Source organism: Hydra viridissima, unplaced genomic scaffold, assembly GCF_058129835.1.
Source record: "Hydra viridissima isolate aposymbiotic clone 2 unplaced genomic scaffold, HvirCarnegie_v1 scaffold_5, whole genome shotgun sequence".
Classification (NCBI taxonomy): Eukaryota; Metazoa; Cnidaria; class Hydrozoa; order Anthoathecata; family Hydridae; genus Hydra; species Hydra viridissima.
Window position 1 is genome coordinate 19,323,994 of NW_028324304.1, and position 25,936 is coordinate 19,349,929.

The window sequence follows — 25,936 nt, forward strand, 5'->3', positions numbered from 1 at the left end:
CCTGGAAGGGACAATGAAGTTTGGATTCAGCAGTTTCAAAAAATCCCTCAAGGCAGGAGAGTCTGTCAGGTGAGCGGGCACAATGTCTTTGATGAAGAAGTTATAGTAGAGATTAAGGGCCTTTTTCTGGTCAAGTTTCTCTTTCAAAGCGTACTCGATGCTGTTTTGTTTCTTCGCAGGAGGAAGGACCCCGCCTTCTGAAGTGTCACTGAAAAAAAAGAAAAAATTTACAACAAACCTATTTAAAGAGACTTTCTTACTATCAGTGTTCCAGATCTGAAACTTTTTGATATAGATCCATATCCGAAGTTAAGGATCCAGCTCTTAATCTAACCTTTTTACAAACATGTACAGAAAAAAATTGTTCCCTTTTCATATTAAATGGGAAATTCTGTAACATAAAACATGTGAAGTTGCTGATAAAAATTTTTTATCATGTAACATTTAACTTATTTATTGACCTCATCAGAGTCAAGGTCAGGGTCACAATCCTCCTGAATTCACTAATGAATTCAGGAGGATTGTGACCCTGACCTTGACTCTGATGAGGCTGTTGTCATGACCATCTTGGTAGAGGACCTCCTGGAGGAGTGGATGGATGATGAGGTCTGCAAAGAGCTGCCCAAGCACCGCCGCTGTGCAGCCCACACAGTCAACTTGATGGCAACATCAGACATTAGCAAGGTGATTTTTTACACTTAAGTTTTAATAGAATATTTTAAGTTAAGTTAAGTATTATTTAATTATTTGTTACTAACTCTAACTTATCAATTTTTAAACGTAATTTTAAATGTTAATATAATTTCTAAGGTGCCAGGCTGGAACTATGGTGGGAGGGCTCCCTTCACTAAGACAGATGGGAAGGCACAGGCATTGTGGAATTGTCAGAACAGGAGGACAGTGGCGGCCAATCAGATCAAGGAGGCCATCGGTAAAAAGCTTCAGACACCAGGGGTGACACGCTGGAACTCATACTACGATTCCTGTGCTGCTCTGCTTGAGGTGCTGGAGGACCGAGATATGATGGAAAAGCTGAATGCTGTAATGCTTAAGCAAAGCTTGCCTTATTTGTACAGTACTGATAAGGACCTGCTCGCTCAGTACTGCAAGATAATGAAACCGGTTGCAACATGCCAGGACACCCTGCAGTCTGAAGTGAATGCCTATATGGGCATTCTCCTGCCTACTATTAAGCTGATGAAGGACCAAGTAGCAGGCTTGAGGAGGGATAACAGCATTGTTGAGGGGCAGGCGTTGATAACATACCTGCTGGAGAACCCTCAAAATCCACGTGTGGCCTTGAAGGGGAGGTTTGAGAAGATGTTTGAGGATAAGGACCTTCTAGTGGCCACTGCCCTCCACCCCCATTTCAAGCTAAGTGTGCTTGGGTATCTTAACCCAGCCTTGAAAGGTGACATCAAGAGGCAAATCGTCAGACAGATGGTGATCAGGGCCAGCCCTGGAGAAGAGACTGGCCAGATGCAGAAAGAAGATGAGGAGGACCCCTTCAAGTACATGAGGGACGACGACGATCTGTTGGCAAGAAAGGGTGTCCTTGAGGAGGACATTGAAAAAGCTTACGATGAGTGGAACAGAATCAGAGTGAACAGTAAACTACGTGTCTCTTATGACCAGTTCCCCCTGCTCCGCAGAGTTGCCTGGTTGGATATGTTCCTCAAGTACAACACCCCCTCCCCTCCTCCGCAGCTGTGGAGAGGCTGTTCAGTAGTGGTTCAGATATCTTGAGGCCTAAGCGGTCGAACCTGACAGCCGACAACTTTGAAAAACTTGTTTTTATCAAGGGTAACCTTCCCTTGCTTTCTTAAAATAAATTTTTTGTACGTTTTCTTTTTACAACTTTCTAAAAATTGTTGGAAAAATTACCATTCTCTTTTTTGTCGAAACTTTCTAATGCAAAAATTTTTGTGGTTATTTTTTTTATATGCTGGACAGCAATTTTTCTATATACCACCATGGCATACTGCTTTGAGTGACAAGATAAACTATAACATGCATTTAGTTATTTATGTTTTTGATATTTTGAGATAATTATGATCGGAACATGCATTTTGGAGGTCAACATGTTAAAAAAAAACCTCAGAGGAAATTTTTTTATTCTGGAATTTTATAACATTAATACACAAGATCTTTCAAGAGAAGTGATAATTTCATCAATTAATTTTTATAAGTAAGATTATCGGACTTAAATTATCGGACCGGTAAATCTGGGAAATTATCGGACTTATAATTATCGGATTGGTCTTTTTTTGAACTATCGGACTATCGAATATCGGACCGGTGAATCTGGAAAATTATCGGACTATCGATTATCGGATTAAGAAAATAAACTATCGGACTATCGATTATCGGATTAAGAAAAAATTATCGGGTGCCCACCTCTGCAGAATAATTGAAAAAGGCTAGACAACACAACCTAGCTCTAAAGCATTAACACCGCCTGGCAACAAACGCTGCCAAGTCACACCTCTGCTATAAGTACACCGCTTGGCTCGCAAGGTTATCAATCTTGCTCAACATAATGCCAAGTCACACCACTTTGAAAACATGGAAACAACATAATTTAAACATATACAACTATAAACAAATATGGTTTTATACACATAAAAACACATTTTATAACAATATTAAATGACAGATATATTTATCAAAAACTATGAAAAAAAAATATTAAAAGAATAAATAAAGTTATACATACAAAATGTGCTCACAATCTACAAACAGTAAATTTTCGAAATAAAAATCTAAAGACTATAAATTAAGAACATTAGAAAATATAACATTATTTGTGTTACACTTTTCACCTACCATAGCTTGAATGAGATGTTTATCAATTTTGAAAAACAAACTATTAAATGATCTAGTTCTTGAACATGCAACATATAGTTGACCATGAGAGAAACACGGTATGTTGAGATATACCCCAACTCTATCAAATGCTTGACCTTGACTTTCATTAATTGTCATTGAATAAGCTAATCTGACAGGAAACTGACGACGTTTCAGATCAAAAGGTAAATTAGAATCTGATGGAGCCAACTAAATTTGAGGAACGAAAACCCGTTTACCACCAGAAACACCTGTCAAAACCTCCGCGTCAATATAATTATTTTGAAGAGCACAAACTTTCATTCAAGTACCATAGCATAACCCAGCTTTGAGATCTAAATTTCTAAGTAGCATAATTACACAACCAATTTTCAATTTTAAACAATGAGGTGGCATACTTGAAGGAGTTAAGCTGTTCAAAAACTCAATAGGAAAGTTATTTCTTTCATTAAGATCATCAGTATCAACTTGATCAGCACTTAAATATATTTTGACCTCACCCGGCAGACATTCAAGCACTTCTTCATTGATTGATAGTGAATCAACATTAGTTGGTGTTAAAATCACGCGTTTAGAATAATCATTTTGATCAGCATCTCCAAAAATCTTTTCAACAATCGATTCATTTTCTCTAATAATGCACTGATTTGGAATTTCAATGCAACCTTTAAAAGGATCCTCCTCTTTGACAGGTATTGTTCCATTTCCAAGTTTTAGTAGCCATTGGGAAAATTCACCTTCCCCATCTTATACTCTCATATTTTCAGTTAATGCAAACTTCTGCACCCATTGCCAATTCAAAGAACATTTTATACACGATTCTACCATTTCAGCTGGTTGTCCTCTTTTCACAACAGTCACCACCAAAAAGAATGGTTTTTCCTCTGGACGGAAAGTTGTTGTTACAAATATCTTATAACAACATATCAATTTCATTTAAGGCATGTTTAGGTATCATGGATGTTTCATCAAGCAAAAACAAACTAACTTGTCTTAAATAATGCCAGTGTATAGAGTTAGGAGTTACATTACACGTGCTATTATCCAATAATGGAACAGGAAGTTTGAATAAACCATGCAATGTAGATCCATTTGTAAGAAGAGTTGCTGCTATGCCAGTCCATGCAGCTGTAGCAGATTTAAAGCCCCAACTTAAGGTTTCAGCAATCAAATAATTATAAGTAAAGGTTTTTCCACTACCAGCTGGTCCACCCATGAAAAACAATCTAGAATGTTGATTTTCTACAATTGGTTGCTCATTTAGTGCAGCAAGGATAGCATTACATACATTTAATTGATTGACATTAAGCAACAGTCTCATTAGATTGGCTTTGTCAATAGATTGTTGAACATTTTCATCAAAATTTTCTAGATTTAATCCTATAAACACATCAATAACAGGCAGATTGTAATCAGCCAGCGTTTTACCACATTGATTAATAATCTTTTCAATTTAATCAAGAGAAGGTTGTTCAGCTATTAGAAGTGGGACTGAACGGTGAATGAAATCTTCCATCATAAAAGCTTTGTATGTATTCCAGAGATGAAAAGGATTGTCAGGTTCACAAAAGGTCAAAATAATTGAAAACAATTGTCTAATTTGCTTTGGCATATGTGTTAAAACCGCCTCAGAAATAGTATTCTGCCATTCAGTGTCATCTTGCAACAAACCTTTCAAAACACATGCTTCACGAAACGTTTCAAGGACAATACCATTAACAGTACGCACATCCTCCCAAGATGTTGCTCCTTTTGCTTGCAAAAGTAACAGTCTAAGAAAAAACAATTCTCCTGTTGGATTAACTTTATAAATTCTTACTATCACCTTATTACCACCACTTTGTCTAACCTTCCATTTACAATGTTTATCATTAAATATGAAGTGATAAGGAATATCTACATACGAATAGCAATGTGCTCTTTCATTTTCTGTATGCAACTTAAACCATGCCATTAGGTGCGTATCACGTTGAGCTGCACGATCTAAAGCCATTTGTTTTGCTCCTTCTCTAAAATACACTAATTGATTTTCAGGTAGATGAACTTTTAGGCGTATAATAGTGTGTGACATATGACTTATTGGATATTCAAAAATTTGCCACAATGCTTCAGGTGCACTAACATAACGACAATCTAAAAAAGTGTTTACTTTATCATGATTAATTTGTTCATTTATTAAAATATTGGCACAGTCATGACCTTTGTATATGTATAAATATTTAACAGCCTTAACAGACATGCAAGCTTCAAAATTAATGTGAGCTTGATATTTCTTTGATAACCATGGATTGTAAGGTACCACCCAGCGGGTATCTACATTGTTACCTTTAATATTGATAACCAAACCATTATCATGACGTCTATAGCGTGGATAACCATTATGAACTGCTACTGTGTTAGCATTAAATTCTTTAGGATAGTTTTTGCTGCACGCCCCATCTTTCATGCAGGGAGAATTGGGATTCAGTATGCCACATGGACCGTGAATCATGCAAGTTTTAACAACGTTATAAAGGTCTCGATTAATAATTCGATCTGAAATTTCTGCAGATATAAAATTATTGATATCATGTGCTGTTTCAAGCTTATCATCATTTGCAAAGTGAAGTAAAATATGAACGTGTGGCAAACCACGCTTTTGAAACTCAATAACCTGAACATGTGTTACAACTTTCCTTAATACACCGTGCTTAAAAATGTCATTAAGAAGATTATTTAATTTGAGTTAAAATACTCAAATAACCAAGTCATGTCTATCATTTGCTGTCTGAAGTGAAAGTAATAAGAAGGTCTGCTTTACCATACTTTTTAATTATAGCCATAGCATTTTCAAAGTTTTCTTTTAAAGCTCTAGGACTTCCTACATAAGTTGATGGCAAAACTACAACACGCCCTGGTCTAACATTAGGATCATTTCCATGGTTGTTTACATGTTCGTGTAACACATCGTACTACTCACTATATGGCAAAATAATTTGTATTGGCTTTTAGTGAATGATTAAAAGCAGTGATTTTTGATAAAATTACCTATTTACCATTTTTAACAATAGACACCAACATGAAGATAAGCCAAAGGTTTATTAACTCAGTACACACCATAAGTTAATATAATATGGATCTATAATATAACTTAAGTAAGATAACATTCATATATAACAAAACATAAGTAACAACATTACACAAAATGTTATTAAAATACATTATGTATTTTTAGAATAATCTTTAATAATAAAGGCTTGAAAACAGCTAGACCTAAAGCAGTGACAGTTTGACACTAAACACTATCATGTAACCCTCTGTTAAAAGTACTTCACTTAGCTGGCGAAGTTGACAAACCTTGCTCTACATATTTACCAAGTCACAGCACTTTGAAAATACAGAAACAACATAATATAAACATATGTACCAACTATAAACACAATCTGTTGAAATATGTATGTAAGGTTAAATATATTCCTTATATACATATTTAAACACATTTTTAAAACAATTATATAACACATTTTAACACATAAACAAACAATAAAAAAACACTTTACATTATTATAAAAACACATTGATAAAACAACTATAAAGCACTTATTACCACATACACATACATATCAAAAAAGCATATATGCAAACAATAAACGTGTGCAAACAAAAATTCTAAAAATGACGCAAGAAAATTTAAAAAGATTCAAAAACAAAATATATACTTACAAACAATACTCTTTACCTTCTTTTTTTTTTCATAAGAACTGTAATCCTCATAACAAAATTTAACCTTTACATACAATAACATGTGACATGCAATGTCAGTGTTGGCACAAAATTTTAATTTATTTTTCTAAATTTTCTAAAAAAGAACAAAAATAGTTAATAGCATCACAGAAATTTCAATGTAGTAATAACCATTTTATGGAAATAGCATTAGTATAATTTTAAATAACATCCATACATCTATTTTCCTTCTAAAAAATAAAATAACAAAAATAGGACTGCTAAAAGAAAAACTAAAACAAACAAAATATAAACGATTTAAAAAATTAAAATCCTTTCTACTTTTTCTGTTAAAAATTTAAATCCTTTCTACTTTATCTAAAAAAAATGTATATATAACTATTTTTATATATTTACTTCACTTATAATATGATCTTAACAACGATTATTTATCTTAATATGATTCTTTATGTAATAATATCTAAACTAATAATTAAATTCCAAAAGGAGAGAAGTTTTAACTCGCTTAAGAGATCTTTCTGCAATGGCCGCGTGCATTTAGAGAACTCGCTCTTTCAAAGCCGAGTAACTAATGACGAAACGACGTTAAACATTAAACGTTTCTGTAGGAATTATATTATAGATGATACAGACCAAAAACCTAGCAATGAAAATAAAAAACGAAAGTTAAGTGGAGCAGCTTCCCGCAAGTTGGCTAAGATGGTTCGTTTGAACATGGATGCAAGCAAGTGTCACAAACTAAAATCATTTTTAACTAAATTGTCAGATACTCAGTCAGTTACAAGTTGTTAAAAGTTGTAACTTACAACTTCTGCTGTAAATACGTTAGTGAGTGAAGATCAACACCTTTTTGAAAGTGTTAATACAGAAAGTCGTGAAACTGATACGCCTGCTGAAAGATTTCAACACTACTTCGAGCAGACAAACGATAATGATACCAGGTCTACTAATTCTAAAAATGAAGCATTTGATGAAAAAGAACTTGCCCCATATGTCCTGGTACCAGTTACAACTGTTCAAGAACCGCTTCTTCCTCAATCGGACTTCCCTTCAGATCCCGGATTTTATAATAATAAAAGTTTGAGCGCAAAGCTGATAAGGAAGTTGTGTGAAATAGGACCATGTCACCCTGGTCTACATAAATCTTTCCAATTTCCAACTGAAGGAGACCGGCCGTAAGTTCCAAAGATCTTGGTATACAAAAACTGTAGGAAAGGGAAATATAAAAAAGGAAAGAAATTGGCTTGTATTTTCACCTAGCAATCAAAAAAATGTACTGCCACGCTTGGTGGTTATTTGCTGATTTTATAGCTGAAAATTATAGCAAATAATGGTCTGCTACAGCAGCAGGAACTAATAAGTGGAAAAAAGGGATGGAAAAAATTGTTTAACACGAAACTTGCCACCAGCATCTAATTGCAATACGCCAGTATTTGCTAACTAAATATCGTATTTCAAATGATAAAATTGTTATATCTGGTTTAATTAGTTAAGAATGTCGCCAAATAGAAAAGAATAGAGAAGTCTTGAAACGAATGATAGACTTGACGTTTTTCTTAGCAAAGCAAGGTTTATCATTTAGAGGACACAGAGAAAATCAACAATATAAACTGGGTAGTAAAGGTACAATTAATAACGCTGGCAATTTTCTTGAACTGTTAACTCTATTATCCAAATATGATCTTACTTTGGACAATTATCTTAGGTATGAAAAGAGGACTCAACTGTATTTAAGTCATGATGTACAAAATGATTCAATTCAATCGCTTGCTTCTGAAATTTCATCCACAATCAACAATAAGCAGCACAAACAAATCTACAAATGCTACATTTTTTTTAGCACGGAATTACTTACTTGTATTATTTATGACAATGGCTCTCGTCCTGGCGCAATATCGAACATGACTTTATATGAATTTAAAAAATCGACAGAAAAGAGGTTTTACATTGTCAGTGTAATGAAACACAAAACAAGTTACTAAAGACCAACTCATACCGTTTTAAGCCATTGTTTATATTTGAAAGTAAAAAAGTATATAAGATTTATGCAAAATGTTAGATGGGGTATTAAAAACAGAAGATACCTATGTATTTTTAAGTTGGAGTGGAAGTTTGATTTTTTCATCAATTCTTAGTACACAATTTTCATCTTTTGGCAAAAAGGTACTCGTAAATCGTCTCTTAATCCAACCATATTTTGGAAATACACCACAACTTTGGTTCAAGATAAATATCCTGAACTTAAGCAAAATACAGCTTATTTGCTATGCAACGATATAAAAACAGCTGAAAGATCATATGCCATCATTGATAAAAGGAGCAAAGTTGAAGAAAATAGTAATTGTATTTTAGAGGTCCAAAGAGAAACAACATTTTGCTGGTGATCAAGTAATTTTATTGAGCTCAATTTTTGAAATTGAAATTTTTCAGAGCAGCATTTTTGGGTAACATTGTCTTAAGTCCATAAAAAATTTAATCAGTACTTTCTTGGTGATGTATTAGATTTTAAATAAGTAAAAAAAAAAATTCTTGATAATGTGCGTTATCTAGAGAAAAAGAAAAAAAAAAGATTCAGCGGATGATATGGACGCTAATCCTAAAAATTTTTCAGATTTCGGACTTGATAAATCCACAAGTTATATCTTTTCACCCAACAAACAAAGTGATATTATGCAAGCTCCACCAACTTAGTCTTTGCATTCTTAAACGAGAAATCGGGAAAATATGCCCAGGAAGATTTAATCTTAGTTAATTAGCATTTAAAACAGTTTATGAATTCAAACAATCCCATGATAACAAAAAGTGCAAAAATATTTGGAATCTCTGATGATATGGACTTTAATCCTAAAAATTGTTCAGATTTCGGACTTGATAAATACACACACACACATACATATATATACACTACCGTGCAAAAGTCTCCGCTCATGTGTAATATTTGCAAGGAACAGTAAATGCAATACATTTTAGGATGATTTTAAATATATAAAAAGAAAAAAATGTTAATATAAAAAGTTGATGAGGCCGAATCATAACTTTGCATACTTTTTCCTTTTCTTTTTGTTTCAAATAATTTTGTTTACCTTTGTTTTGTTGAGTTCTGCTGCTAAAAACATGGCAGAAATTTTTCTATATGAATAACCTTTTTCACGTAAAATACATATAAAGTTCTTCAGTATTCTTTATTAAATTTAAAACTGCACAAAAGTTTTAACCAAAATATTTTTTGTAAGCTTAGGTTTGACAGTAGCATGATACTTTCCGGCATGGTAAGGATGTTTTCAGTAATTTTAATTGGTTGCTTTTAATAGACTTATGTTTACATTTATACTTGAAAATGGCATTAGTATGCGCATTTAATGTCTTGAATTTAATAAAGAATTTGAGAAATGGTGAAAGTAAAGAAAGAATATTGTGAAGAACTTCGTGGCAAAATATGTATTTTACGTGAAGAAGGTTATTCATATAGAAAAATTGCTTCCAGGTTAAAAATATCCGAATCAGGTGTGAGATATGCTCTACAACGATTGCATGATATTGGTTCCAACAGTGACAGATCACGTTCTGGAAGACCAAGAGTTACATCACGGCAAGAAGATACGTTTATTGTTGTGTCCAGCAAAAGAAATAGAAAAATTCCAGCCACAATTTTAACAGCAGAACTCAACAAAACAAGGGTAAAGCCAGTATCAACTGATACTTTAAAAAGAAGACTAAGATCAGTCAACTTAATTGGACGCATTGCTGCACGTAAACCTTTGTTGAGGGCAGTAAATAAGAAGAAAAGATTGGAATGGGCAAAAATGCATAAAAATTGGGGATTAGAAGATTGGAAGAAAGTTCTATGGACAGACGAGAGTAGGTTCGAACTTTTTGGTACCCGACGTCGCGTGCATGTTAGGCGTTTACCTAATGAAAGAGTGCTTCCTCAATGTATACAAAGTACTGTAAAACATGGAGGTGGTAATATTATGCTTTGGGGATGTTTTGGCAATGGGTTAACTGGAGATTTAGTTAAAATCACATCTACCATGGATAAACACATGTACCATAATATTTTGGTTAAGCACGCGATTCCATCTGGTATTCGTATAATTGGGAAAGGATTCATCATGCAGCAGGACAACGATCCAAAACATGCATCTGGATTATGCAAAAATTATTTGAAACTAAAAGAAAGGGGAAAAGTTTGCAAAATTATGACTTGGCCTCCTCAATCACCAGATCTATCACCCATCGAAAAGTTGTGGGATGAACTGGATCGGAAGATCAGAGAAGCAGGTGAAACATCTTTTATTAATCAGCAAATGCTATGGGAACGTTTGCAAAAAGCTTGGAATTAGATAACAGCGGAAACCATGAATAAATTATTAGCCCGAATGCCAAGATTATGTGCTGCTGTTATACGCTCCAAGGGGTCTCATATTGATGAAAATAAAATTTAACATTTACAACTTTGTATATTAACATTTTCTTGATTTTATATATTTAAAATCATCCTAAAATGTATTGTATTTACTGTCTAATTTATTGTTTAATAAACAATTAAAAATAAACGCAATTTTCTTGCAAACTTTTGTTACTTTATTGAAATATTACAAATGAGCGGAGACTTTTGCACGGTAGTGTATATATATACATACATATATTTATACATACCTTTATTTATATATTTATATATATATACATACATATATTTATACATACGTATATTTATATATATACACACACACATACATATATTTATATATAAATACAAGCTAAAAACAAATTTAAAGCTAACACTAGCGAGTTAAATATATTATTACTTTTCTGCGAATTTTAATAGATAATTTTAAACCAAACTTTTCCACTATTGCTTGCACTCATACAGAGGTTCCAAATATATATATTTTTAATTTTATGCACTTTTCCATTTCATTGTTTACTCTTTAACGACTGAATCAAATATATTTTTGTCCACACTCAGTGCGCACTTATAATCCTCTAGTGACGTCATGTGCGCACTATTCCTTTAATCCTGGGCGGGGTGTCTATAGTGTATGGCCATATACTATAGACACCCCACCCAGGATTAAAGGATTCCTCTGGTGACGCCACGTGCGCATTAATCCTTTAGTCCCGCCCAGGATTAAAGGACTAGTGCGCACATGGCGTCACCAGAGGATTATAAGTGCGCGCTGAGTATGGGCAAAAATATATTTGATTCAGTCGTTAAAGAGTAAACAATGGACTTTAGTAACGATTTCTTTGATAAGGACAAAATGGAAGACGAAGTGTTAGCGCAACTATTAGCACCGTCTCAAGACATTGTAGAAGAGCATCAGTTTGAATTTCAAAATAGTATTAAAAACTATTTAAAAGGAAGAGAAGAAGAAAAGAAAGCAACCGCAGAAGAAAACTTATCTAACTAAATTAATTTTCGAGATGTCGAGAGTAAAAGTACTCCATTGCAACCAATAACAATAACTCCGAAAGTTATTAAAACGTTGAAAAAATTATTTATATGACGTCACATGCGCGCTCATCCCTGTTAATCCTATAATCTCTTGTGGGCGGAGCGGTCAATAGTATATGGCCATAAGCCCCGCCCACTAGGGATTATAGGACTAACAGGGATGAGCGCGCATGTGACGTCACATAAATAATATAGTGAGCGGTGAGCATGAGCAAAAATATATTTCATTCAGTTTTACAGCGATTACAATGGAATTCAGCGAAGGTTTATTTGACGACGAAGACTGTATGAATGATGAATATTTAGCAAAGTTACTTGCTCCAACGCAAGATATTGTAGAAGAACAAGAGTTTGAGTTTCAGCAAAGAATAAAAAATTATTTAAAAGGAAGAGAAGTTGGGCAGAAAGTAGAGAAACGAAGTTGCAGTAAGAATTACGATATCGACTTTACTATTTTAAGCGACAAGTTACAACCGCATGAAATCAAATCGTTAGAAGAAACGCACGAGAAGCTAATAAAGAAGGAAACCAAAGCAAAAAGTGAGATTTTTTATCAAAATCTTATTGTTGAGCTTTTAAAGTACATTGAAGAACTTTCTTTGTTATTTACTAAGAGACGTATTGCTAAACAAGGTACTTTTGACGTAGAATTAAACGAAAAGCTAATTAAGGAAAGGCAAAGATTAGATAAATGGAAGAATTCATTGATAAATGTTCCCAGTTCCTTTTTTCTGCAGCAAGCAATACGGAATGGAAATATATGTGTACTCCACTCCACATTGTTAGTTGTCTTGCTTGGATCGGCCCCTTCTATGGACTGGAAGGGAAAAAAGTTTTCGAATGTAATCATGAGGGATGTAACATGGGAAGCCATTGGCATTTTATTATACTGGTTCCTGCAGATAGTGCCGGAGTGCAGGTATCTACAAATAGAGCAATCCGCTCAAGATATTTCGCAGCAAGCTCAAAGGCGAGGTGCCCACCTCTCCAACGCATCCGAGTTTTGGATACTTCTGGAAATCCTAAGTCGTGTTGTGAATCTTGCAAACGACAAGTTGTATACAAATGCGCAGGCTGCTATGCTACAAGTCGGTCCTCAAGTGAGGCAGATTGCCCAAATTGCGGCAATCATATCAAAATCTACCCAATTGAGTCCGAAGAGCATCTTCGAAATAGTCTATAGTACTGCGCCATGCGATACCTTTACAATTCTTCATCATGTCCACAAAATTGTACCAACTGTGCCCAATGTTTCGAACACAATATCGATTCTCAAGCCGGTGCGAAATTCCATCACTGCTACGACGATCGTTTCAAAATTACCGTCCCAACCTATAGTGACTATCGCTCCTATCTTGCAAAAAAAAAAGAGATTCCGCCCAGCAGTTTAAAGAAAAAGGCGGTCAAGCAAAACGACCTAAAATTGATTTTGGCTCAGACGAATTTTGAGGTACGAGTTTATCCTGAAAAAACTGTGTATAGTACAATTACAACTAATAGGAGCGCGACATCAGACTTTTTAAAAGAGTTTATAAATAATAAAATAGTGAGCACTAGACATTTTTATAACATTTTAAAACATAATGAAAGTTTACGTAAAGCATATTTATCATTACCTTACCAAATAACTACACAAATAATTAATAAAGGTTTAACAATAGCACAATCTACATTTGAGCCTATATAATTCTAAAACTGTTAAACGACTGACTGGACTGTTTCGTGAATTATTGGAACATATTAGCATTGAAAATTATTTGCAAAAAGATACTTTACTAAAAAATATTTTTGATTGTTTTTTATTACGCGATAAAAAAAAAATTACTTTAGCGCTAATTGGTTACTCTAATTCAGGAAAGACTTTTATAACCGATACGATTTGCAGTTTGTTTGAGCCTTATGAAATTGGTGGCATATTACCTCCTGTAAATAACAACTTAAGCGAATTCTGGTTATCCAATTGTGTAAATGCATCTGTTAAACGTTGTGAAGAATTTTTAATACCTACTCCTTGCAATCGCTGGAGAGTTTAAGAAGTTATTAGAAGGTAATAACAGCCAAGTTGCTAATGTTAAATATAAAGAGAACTTAAATTTATACTGCACTCCGACGTTTATCACAATGAACGGTACAAATGTGTTTGACATAACGAAATTTTGTTCTAATGAGTTTGATGCAATTTCTAACCGATGTTATATTTATTCTGTTCAAACTGATATTAATAGCACACCTATATCACCTAGATCAAAAGCTGCACCCTACTATAGTATTTACCACCGACTTGGACGAATTGAAAGGATACTCAGGGGACGAGGAAGAAAATCAAGAACTATTGTAATAAACATGTAATTTTTTTATTATAATAAAATTTATTTTACAATATCTAGTCTTGCTATCGGAAATGCGGCTGGTACATAATAATTTTTATGAAACCAAGGTTGCACACTATTTTGTACTGGTCTTGAACCTGCTAAATGATTAACATCGAAAAAATAATTAATGTATTTTAATTTATCTCTTAACATATTGGTATTTTCATCAAACATCACTAATTTCGAGCATTTACTTTGCATTGTTTTGTAAATGTCATTAGGTAATCCAGATCTGTCTGCAGTTCTTACTATTATAGTATGTGATATTACGACATCAAAATCATACTCTACAGGTAAATTTCCAGCAGTAAAATTAACATTAGTTCCTCTGTTAACAATTGGTAACATGACATTATTTTCAAAATATTGCTGTGGTATAACTCTATCTGAATATTCATATTTTATATCTTTATTGATACCAATGTTTGCAGGTCTATCTGTGGAAACATTTGCTTAATATTGTTGTGCATGAGACATTCTATCTTCATTAATAGTATGTGCAACTCCTAATTTTACCATTGTATAATAAATATCACTAAATTGTTCTAATGGAAACATATCTGTAGTATAAGGATTAGCAGTAGGTGATGCTTGCCAATTAGTAGATATAATTTTGTGTTCATCATAAGTTTTAAAATCAATTCTGGGTTTAACAATATATCCTTTAACATAATCAAATCGTGGATAGCAATTTAATTCTGTATAACAATTATCTTGTCCAACTGGTGCATTAGCACTAATGACGGAGTAAAATGGTAATTCTGCGCTTTTATATTATGCATCATTTTTCCAATTAATTAATAACTCATTTCTTAATCTCCATGGAGAATCTATATGTAAATTATGATCCCACTTAAAATGTGCTATAGCTGGCTTTTTTCCAACTCCAAGTTGATGCCAAGCTGGATCATTAGCTGTTATTTGATCACAACCATATGCAGAAAATCCACTGTATACTTTTCTAGTTAAACCTTCGAATTCATTATTTCCTATAGGTGGACTATAATCTTCCCATGCAATTCTATCACCGTCATCTTGAAATATTGATAAATTCAATGGACTTTCTTCTCCCATTAATAAAAATTGAATAGGATAATCTGCAATATCTTTATGTTGTGGGTTAGCACTTGTAGAAGGTTCACTTACCCAAGCTCTTCCATTATTAAAAGTAACTGATGCACTTACTGGTTTCCAAAAGCCAACATTATATAATTTATCTCTTATTACTTCTTGAGAATGACAACAATTCAATGATTCCCAAGGAATATTACTATTAACTTGATTAGTATTTATATCATGCAGTTTATATACACTTGTAAATGTAATTTCAAATTCCTTATCTTTTTCTAATTTATGTAGATTTTCTAAATTGTCCATTAAAGGTTTACCGGATGCATTTTCTTAAGTTAAATTTCCTCTTTGAGATCTAATTGAAGTTTCAGACATAGAAGATGTCATTGGAGAATCATGCATATCAAAAGAAGAACTACTAGAAGAACTAGCTTTTCTTTTAAGAGTTTTTGCCATTCTATTAGGGGAATCAGTAATTGAAGGACTACTAAAAATAGGTTGATTGCTACCACCTGAAGCAAGTTGATTGATTCTATCGCCAACTCTTTGTATTAAATCTCCCCCCCCCCCCCCGTTATGAATAGCTTCTCTTATTAGTTGACTTAACACACCGTCCATCTCTCAAAACTTGAAGTAGTGGTTATTAATCTAAATCTTTGCCATTTTTGTAAATTATTATCATAAATTTCAATATGAAATGGATCTATTACTCTTGTCATACTACTAATTTGTTGATTTGTAAATATTTTTTTATTTTCATTACAATCTATGGGACATTCTAAAACATGCTTACCGCAATTCATTTTTTTGTTTTCTTTGGTTGTGCGCTCGCTTTTTATTCGCTTTTGGGGTTTTTTTTTGTTTGGTGTAAAACTGAATCAAATATGTTTTTGCTCATGCTCACCGCTCACTATATTATTTATGCGACGTCACATGCGCGCTCATCCCTGTTAATCCTATAATCCCTAGTGGGCGGGGCTTATGGCCATATACTATAGACCGCCCCGCCCAGTAGGGATTTTTTCTCCACAGTCAAATCATCAAACTAACCTTTAGGTGCATCAAAACTTCTTTCTATAACGAAATCTGGAGACGCTGAAGGTTCTCGGTTTGGGGGCTGCTCTGCCATTATCAGAATGATAACCGCGGTGACGCCAACTTTTTCTTCCGTTTGGATGTACGAAACTTCTTCTTGTCGTCAATACCATCTAAAACAGCAGCACTAACTGAAGAATCATTAAAAAAAACTGTAACTTATAGGTTTGTCTTCATTCCCATAATGCCGCTTGATACCCATACTAGGTAATTCATTAAAATTCAAAGGAATTTCTTTAAAGTTTTATTAATTCATACTGACCAACCTTTTTAGAAACACTACCCGCTTTAAGTAAAAGAATATCATTAGGTTGAAATAAAGGCTCGTACCTCATCCTTCTTAATCGCAAATAATCAGGTAATTCAATTGTAGGAACCGGTTGATAATAAGAATGAAAGTTCCATTTAACACTACCATTTGAATTACGACTAGAATTAGATTATCTAGAACTATTTGAACTCAAAGAACTCAAACTAAAAGAAGAACCACTCCAATCAGAATCGCCATATAAAACATCTTACAACATCAGCAATACGTGCAGAATTAGGATCTTTAAAATTCTTCTCATTAACACCAAATATCTGAGTATCCCAACTTGGAGCAACCTTCAAAACTTTATTAGGGTTAACCTTCTTATTTCTACTATGAGGTCCATTGGGATTAAAGCCTTGTGGTGTTTGAAAATAAAAGTCCTCCCCCATATGAAAATTTAATCGTCGTATGGCATCCACACAAAGTCCAAAACTCACAAGCAAATAAATTATAATCAATACATTCATCATATAAACTATGACATGCACTTTTACCACACCAATCAGTATCAACTAACACAAATAAACAAATGAACAGCAATAACTTCATAACGAAATAAACAAATAAAACAACTGCAGCATAATATACACACAAATAGGCGTTGCCAAACCCTTATAATACGAAATATTTACAAATTCCCAACGATCCAGCCATCCCTATATAATACTATAAGATATATAGCAAATCCACCGACGATGTTTATTTTATTAGGTTGCCGTTTATTTATATACTATTTTTTGCCTAAAAACTGAATCCAACCTAGGTAAGCTCAGCTCTCAGCTCAAATATAATCGGCTTATTCGTAATAATTTCATGACGTCAAATGGGCGGAAGCTTACGGCCATAAATTTAGATATGCCTCGCCCATTCGACGATTTTGTTACAAAATGGAATCTCCAGACAAACATTACTTAGTTTTTCAAAAACTATTTTGTTGTGATGCTCCAGCTTGACAATTTTTGAAGTAAACAATTAGCCTTAATGGATATGATTCTTGCGAGCGATGTAATATTTGTGGTGAATAAATTAATCACATACAAGTTTTTTTGGGGTCAGGATATACTCTGAAAAACTATGGAAACTTAACCTATACAAATACAAGTACTACCAAAAAACTTTATGCACTTCGGCTAAATATAATATACCTTTTTTTTTTTTAGATAGACATTTAGTTTATTTAGAAGTAACTAAAAAAATTTAATTTTTTCAGTAAAGGATAGAGATCCTGCAAAATATCAGAGGTTCAAAAAGCAATCATTCCAGAAAAACTAAGTAAGTTATCATGAAAATTGCTTAGTGAGTTTGCAAGACAACAAAGAGGGATACTGATCAGTTTAAATGCTGAAAAAGCTACCGAGTTCAAAATATTATATACCTGTAATATAACCAATATAACCAATATAATTATACCTGTACCTCTGGTACAGGTATAATTCCCTCAAAAACTACGCAAGTTTTCAAAATGGAGTACATCCGTAACAAGTCAACTATTTGAACTTTTGTTTTTGTGATTTGAAAATACCTATTTTAGCGCTTTTCTTCCCTGGAAGCCGTTATCCTTATTTTCCCATATTTAGTGAAAATTAGCAGAGTGAATTTTCTCATTTTTTCAAAGATTCCCCTTAAACTACAAGGAACATAATTGTATTTATTTGAATGAAAAATTTCTAAAAGTTCTAAATTTTTTTCTTATTATATCATAAATCAGCGTAGTATGATAAAAAGGTGGCTTGTAAACTAACTCTTACAAAAAATAGCATTTTATCTAGTAAAGTCCCTTGAAAAACTACACAATTTCCCCCTTAAATACTAAGTTATATTAGGTAAAATATGCCTCCACAAGCTTAATTTGATTAGCTAGGAATGGAGAGAATGTTTATACTAATCTTCTTTAACTAAAAAATGGTAAAATAGCTATAACTGGTACTTTTGTTTATTTTGTGCTCATTATCTTTAATCAAGTATGTATAATCTTTATTTTTAGTGTTTAAATAAAATAATAGTATGGGAAAACCGCAGTTTAATTTTAAGATTTCTGCTGGTAGAAAAAGAATTAGAACAAAAACAAAGCCAGAAGCTCGAGCTGAAGCAACGATTTACGAAAGGACATAAGAGCTAAAGAAAACCAAATATCAGAGGCAGTAGATTAGTGCACAGAAAATAAAAAATGAGAACAGGCAGCATTAAAAACAGGAAAGTTTCGTTTAATTAAAGATCGTTGTACAATAGACAGAAGATTAGATGGCAAAGTTAAGAATGTAAAAAAGAAACATTTGAGAGTGTTACATCCAGATGAAGAGAAGGAAATAGTTTGCCCACCACTCTCTAAGAAAGAAGTTTCTGAAATTATTTTGGATGTGTTGAAAATCAGAAGAAAGTTTTTTAAACTATCATCAAGTGCAAAAACAGCCCTACGAAACTGAAGGTAAGTTTTTTCTTTAAACAACTTTATGAACATCCCAACAGGTACAAGGGTACAGGTAGATATTAAATAGATGTAAAATGTTGAACCTTATTATCCAAACTATTTAGAGTCGGGAAATCATTTTGAAGAAGATAGCATGCTAAACGTGATGATACTGTAATTAAGAGGCAAGACTGATTTAAAATGAACAGAGCCCTAAATTGTACTAGGGAGATGTCTACAGCTCATCTAGGTATACATTTTTTTTCATCCCAGATGCCTTAGCTGATGAACTGATTGCTTTTAGTATAATGATGAAATAAAAAAACAAAAAATGATGGTGTATGGGTTGGTGATATTGCAACAGAAAGAGTTTTTAATCATGATGAAACACCACCGTTTGTGAACTACGGTGTAGATGGTACTGCCACTAGGTAAGTTTATGCTAGCAAAGGAAAGACATAAAAAAATGATTCGCGAAAACAGAGAGCTCATAACTATAAACTCATTTGTTTGATTATCAGGTGAGCCAACTAAACAAATTTTCACAACTAAAGATGTGAGCTTTTATAGTTTTATATTTTAAAAATATGAAATATAACATTTATACTTTTAGGAGAGGTTTTATTGTATCAGGAAATATTTGCTGGCTAAGGCACAACGAGCCAGATGGCACCACAAAAGGCTGTCAGTAACATCAAAAATTCGATCATCTCCACAACAGAGAGTAGATCGCAAGATAACTGTTCATTATCGGCTGCGTATAAGAAACTTGATAAACATCTCACCGAACAAGATATAGAGCGACCAGTTATGCTTCTATCAGATGGTCACTCGTCGCGGTTTGACTTTAAAGTTCTTAATTTTTTGCGTGAAAAGCAAATCGATTTATTGGTGTCTCCACCTGATACTACTGGAGTCACACAGCTACTAGACCAAGTACCAAATTAACACCTCCATTGATATTATAATAACACGCGAGATGAGCTCTTTTCCTCTTTCCAGACAATAAATCGAGAAAGGTTCATGAATATCCTGAGAAAAATGTAAAACAATTCGGCATCCGCTGCCAAAATCGTAGCAGTTGCTAAGAGAGTTGGTATAAGTAAGTATGGTCTTCATGTTGATGATATGCAACAGGATAAATTTAAAAGGCAACTCTCCTTAATGAAAAACTGATGTTTCTCTTCAATCTTCTACTCCAACAAAACAAGAAGTTCAACCTCAAAAGACGGAGCCTTGGCAGCAACTCCAAGATCACAATCGAAAGTCGCCCAAACAAAAGGAAGGAATGGTTCAGCCGAATATTGGAAATCAATGTAAGAAATGTCACAATTATTAATTGAGGAATCAGAAGTGCCTGTTTTACTTTCAGTAAATCGGGTTAAACCCAAGGAGGTTAATCAAACAAAAAACAAGGGTCACTAATGTGCCTAGATCTATGGAGGCTCAAAATGTGCTTTATAAAGTGGTTTCTCTCGAAGGAGGAAAACAGAAAAAAAAATCCTGATTCAGAAGAGAAAGAGAAACACAAACTCCAAGAAAAAAAACTGTTTTATCGTTGCAAACGACAATGCTCTTGTGTAGAAGAATGTCTTGGAAAATATTTAAAAGAGTGTTTGCAATGTCATTCCATTCTTAAATCTGTATGAACTAAAATGGCTTGTCGCATTGATAACAAAAAGTCAACGATGATTCTTCTTGAATCAGCAGCATCATCCTCTGATTCTTAAAAAAAAAACACTCTATTTTAGTTTTGATTCAAATATATTAAATCTTAATGACTCAGAGATGTTTTTTTAGAAGAAATGTTTGTTTATTGCATGTCTCTTCTTTCAAGAACCCCTGGTGTTACACGGATAAGACTTATAAAAGGTGCTAGGCCGATACTGCATTTATAGAATAACTTTTCAGTGGCAGATACATCTAGAAAACCACCAAGTTTCTGACAATGTTTAAAGAAAATATGCAGGTCTCAACTTCAAAATTTCGATGACGATTCGTCTGCATCAACATTTACCGCCGGTAAATGAAGTAAATTCCTCTTTATCGACATTATTTTTTAATCCCAGTAATAGAAGTAGAATTTAAAATTGATATTGCTGAAGGTGAATAAGTAGAAGATGAAAGAAATGATTAAAAAAAGCGCATAAATGAACTGGAAAAGAAGAACCACATATTAAAGGTTGATTTAGAAAGGAGTAATGAATTTCTAGGTGTACGTTGCATTTGTTTCACTGATCATATTATGGAAAATGATAAAGTTGTTATCATTATACTGGGTTTCCATCAATTAACATTTTAAAAGTTGTTTTAGAAATTTTAGATCCTAGTGAAAATGGAAGACATAATTTTATACAACATCCAAAAAACTGAAATAAGTTCATCCACCTTACGTCCAAGAGCATTAAAGCCACTTGATGCATTTATTTTAACATGTTCTGACACGTTTACGCATGAATTTCGATCTTCATTTCTTGTTTTTATACAATATTTCAGGAGGAACAGTCTCAAATACTATAAATTCATGGATAAGTTTTATGTATGTAGGACTTGGATCAATCTGCATATGGCCTAGTAAGGAGAAAGTTACGAAAACAATGCCGCAATCAATGAAGGAAAAGTTCCCAACTGTAAAGTGTATAATTGATTGTGTAGAGTTTAAAGTGGAAACACCATCTAATTTATTTACGGAAAAAATTATGTATTCAGATAACAAAAGTCACATAACAGTTTAAGTTTTAGTAGGAATTGCACCTGGGAGAGGATTTACATTCATTTCAAATACTTACCCAGGGAGTATTTCTGACAAAGAAAATGTTATTAAAAGTGGAATTTTAAGTCAAGCAACATGGAATCCAGGTGAAAGGGAAAAAAGTGACAGTGGCTTTACAGTGGCAGAATACCTCAGATCACTTGATGTTAATCTTGTTTTACCACCATTTTTAAGGGGTAGAGAACAATTTACTATTGAATCAACAGTTTTAAGTCAACAAATTGCAAATGAAAGAATCCATGTGGAGAGAATGATACAGAGGTTAAAGTATTGTCATATATTTGATTATGTTATCCCTATGAACATGATAGGTTCTCTAAATTAAATTATTTCAGTAGCTGCGTTTTTGTCAAATTTCCAAGATACAATTATCAAAAATTAAATTGAACAGGTAAGCTAATTTAAAAGCATTTAAAATTGTCACTGTTAAATATATCAAAACTCTTTAAGAACTCTTATATCCTTTTATTAAACTCATACACACACACACACACACACACACACACACACACACACACACACACACACACACACACACACACACACACACACACTGCATGCCAAAAGTTTTAAAACGAAAAAAATGAAAAAAAGAACATGATTATGATAGAAGTTGTAAAAAAATTTAAATTATTTAAATTTAAAAGTGTTAATTGTTACTATAAATAGTTAAACTCATACTTTGCTTTGCTCTAAAGTGTCTAAAGTAAAATCAAATTAACAGGCATTAACACTGCTTGACACTGAATTCTGTAAAGTAAGTTTTCTGCTCTCCGAGCAGCATTTCTTACATTTCAACAACGATTAATTTCATCCGGCCTAGATCTATTTTTTTCATTTGACAACTGTTTTCAAGTTGCCTATTAGCATTTACATTAATAACTTCGTTGAGCCTAATACTATCTATTTCAATTTCACTATTATCATTAAACATATTTCCAGTAATCTTACTATTGTTAAAACTGAATAAATGAACGTAAAGGAATCTTAAATATTGTGATCTTTTCTAATTAAAGACTTTATTTAAACTTAAGATTTATTGAAGTCCACATCTTTTTTTATGTTTATATACATAAGTCGTTTATCAAAAATATTAAACAATATTTATTTACATCAATTATTTTTAATTCAACAAAGAATCTAGACTGCAATGCACAATGGAAAAATATCATCCTTTTTTTTTTGAACTACTTTCTAAAGGAATTTTTTTATTTTTTCTATTCTGTTATTTTTTCTAAGAAAGAATATTTATTTAGATCAAGAGAAATAGAAAATATACTGAAATATAGGCAGATTTATGTTTATAAACTTTCATGTCAACAGATTACAGTCAGTTTTCCGTGTTAAATACATAAAGTATATATCAAATTTAAAATAAATCCAATTTAAAATAAAACAAAATGGTAAACTTACTCAAATCAGTATCAGTTACACTGTGTGAAGTAACTAAAAAACACTTCAGTTCTTTTCAATTGCTTTAAAAAAAAACTTTCAGCTCTTTCCAATTGCACTAGAAAATAAAACAAAACTTGCTTAGTTGAGTTGCCTAGTTTATAAGAATCTGAAAACAGATAAGTAAAAAACCAAGAACAAACAAACGTTTATTTAATAGAACTACTATATTTAAGCAAATTGAATTAAACAAAGAATAACGCCAATTCTCTTTAAAGGCTAAAAATAAAATTTGGCTTGCAGACCTTGCTTGTAAAACCATGTGAATAAGAAACACATTTAGAAAAGCCTAGTAACTCCTTGAAAATGACATGCAACATTGAAGTTTGAACGTTGACTGGACTAATTATTAGCAGATGTTTTAAAAAAAATCACAAATTTACATATATTCGCTCTTTTATATCGTATAAACCCATCATATGACAAATCTGAAACGAAAAAATGTAACGGATAAGTGGATAAGTAAATACAAATAAAAACACCATGAAGGAATCATAAATAAATATATCTGATATAGATAAGATGTCATAAGAGAGTAGTTGTTAAATATTGTTATTTCATGTTAGCTTTTAAAAAACAACTCATGTTTGTACGTCATGGTTCTAAAAATTCAAATTGAGATATAAACAAAATGTATATACGGCAAAATGATTTTTCTTGAGTGCCTTTTAGTAAATGATTAAAAGCAGTGAGTTTCAATAATAAAACCACTTATAATTTTTAACAATAGACACCAAAATAAAGGTCAGCCAAATGTAACAACATTAGTAACATAAATAACAACTTTACGCAAAATCTTGCTCAACACGTTTGCCAAGTTACACACTTTGAAAACTTGTAAACAACATAATATAAACATATATACTAAATATAAAACATATTTATTTAACTTTATATAACATAAATAAACACCTAATATAATATTTATAGACACAATAGATACATTTTATACTATTTTAAAAACACATTTATAAAACAATTATTTAACACATATTACCACATACAAATATTTATCAAAAACTTTTTAACTTTGAACATAATATAAACATATATACAAACTATCAACATATATAACTTAAAATGCGCGAACAAAAAATTTAAAAATAACATGGAAAATCTAAAAAGATTCATATAGATTCATATATAAAGACATACTTAGTAATAGAATATCAAACTATAATCATATTTAATTTAAATCAAATACTTATTGAACAAAAAACAGATAGAAAAACTGCAATCCTTATCACAAAATTTAACGTTTAGCAACAATAACATGTCAATGTTGGCTCGAAATTTTAATTTATTTTTCTAAACTTTCTAAAACAGAACAAAAAACTCTATATATAACCTATATCTGAAAAAAAAAAAAAAAAAAAAAATATTGCACTGATACTAAGTAAAAATTGTTCTAAAGATATGTGATACAGCTTTAGCAGAACAATATATCGTCAGCTCGGAATACAAGTGTCGTATTCGACATTTTTGAAAAAAATGACTTACATATGCGAACTACCTATTTTTTGTGGACTTATTTTACAAAAAATTATCCGATAGCTCAATTAAATTTTTTTCCAATATAGTTCAGTAGTTCATATGTCGTAAATGAACTTTTTATACGAGACGCTCGAGGTGCATTTGTTGTACTTAGCGTAGACCAATAGTAGCGTTCTATTTGCTCACGTGACTTTAGATTTAACTACGTATATTCCGTTCATTTGTTTACTTTTAACATGTGTTTTTTGTAAATAAAAATAATACATCCCATTTGTTTTTTAATATTGAATTGTTTTCTTTTCTTTTAATTGAATCGAAATGTTCAGTAAATAAAAATTATTTCTCGTAATTAAAAGAACTAAACAGTATTTATAAATATATCGTTTGTTTGTAAAGATAAGTAACAAACACGGAATATTTCATAACAAATTTGGAGTATTTTATGGCTTCTGATGCTGATAATCCGATACCAATAGTATTGGAGCTAAACCAGCAAATGGAGGAAGAAACTCCTGGATATGTAGTGGAAGGTCCTACTTATTCATCTTTTTCTACTACTATAATTTCTCCTAGCAATGAAAAGCAAATATAAAATACTTGTGTACAAAGATTTCATTACAATACGTCTTGTGTTCAAATAATTTTAAAGAGATCATTATTTTTACATTCTAAATAAGCTTTTGAAATTTCTTTCATTATTATTACCTTTTATTTATTTTTACATCAACTGTATTTATGCATTGTTTTTTTATAATACTCTAAGTTACTGTTTTAATAACAATAATTTTTCTACTTTTAACAAGCAGTTTGATAAATAGTTTCCAATACAATAGATTTACAGCCCTCCTACCTTATTCAAGTTACTGTCATCTATTGAAAAAGCCTCTGGAGTAGAATTGAAAGTCATACAAATGTACAAAGACGACTTCAA

At 32.3% G+C, this 25,936-nt stretch overlaps 1 long non-coding RNA gene and 3 pseudogenes across 1 annotated transcript; 2 read left to right on the top strand and 2 right to left on the bottom strand.

Annotated features, from left to right (window-relative positions):
• Nucleotides 1-534: 534 nt before the first annotated feature.
• LOC149889210 (uncharacterized) lies at nt 535-6,789 on the bottom strand (annotated as a pseudogene).
• Nucleotides 6,790-16,273: 9,484 nt separating this feature from the next.
• Nucleotides 16,274-20,866, bottom strand: LOC149889211 (uncharacterized). Its single transcript, XR_016453012.1, has 3 exons — nt 18,296-20,866; nt 16,502-18,254; nt 16,274-16,436 (listed from the first exon to the last, which is right to left on the bottom strand). It is a non-coding gene; the product is annotated as an uncharacterized LOC149889211 (long non-coding RNA).
• Nucleotides 18,884-21,016, top strand: LOC149889212 (uncharacterized; annotated as a pseudogene).
• Nucleotides 21,017-21,091: 75 nt separating this feature from the next.
• Nucleotides 21,092-22,384, top strand: LOC149889213 (uncharacterized; annotated as a pseudogene).
• Nucleotides 22,385-25,936: the final 3,552 nt, after the last annotated feature.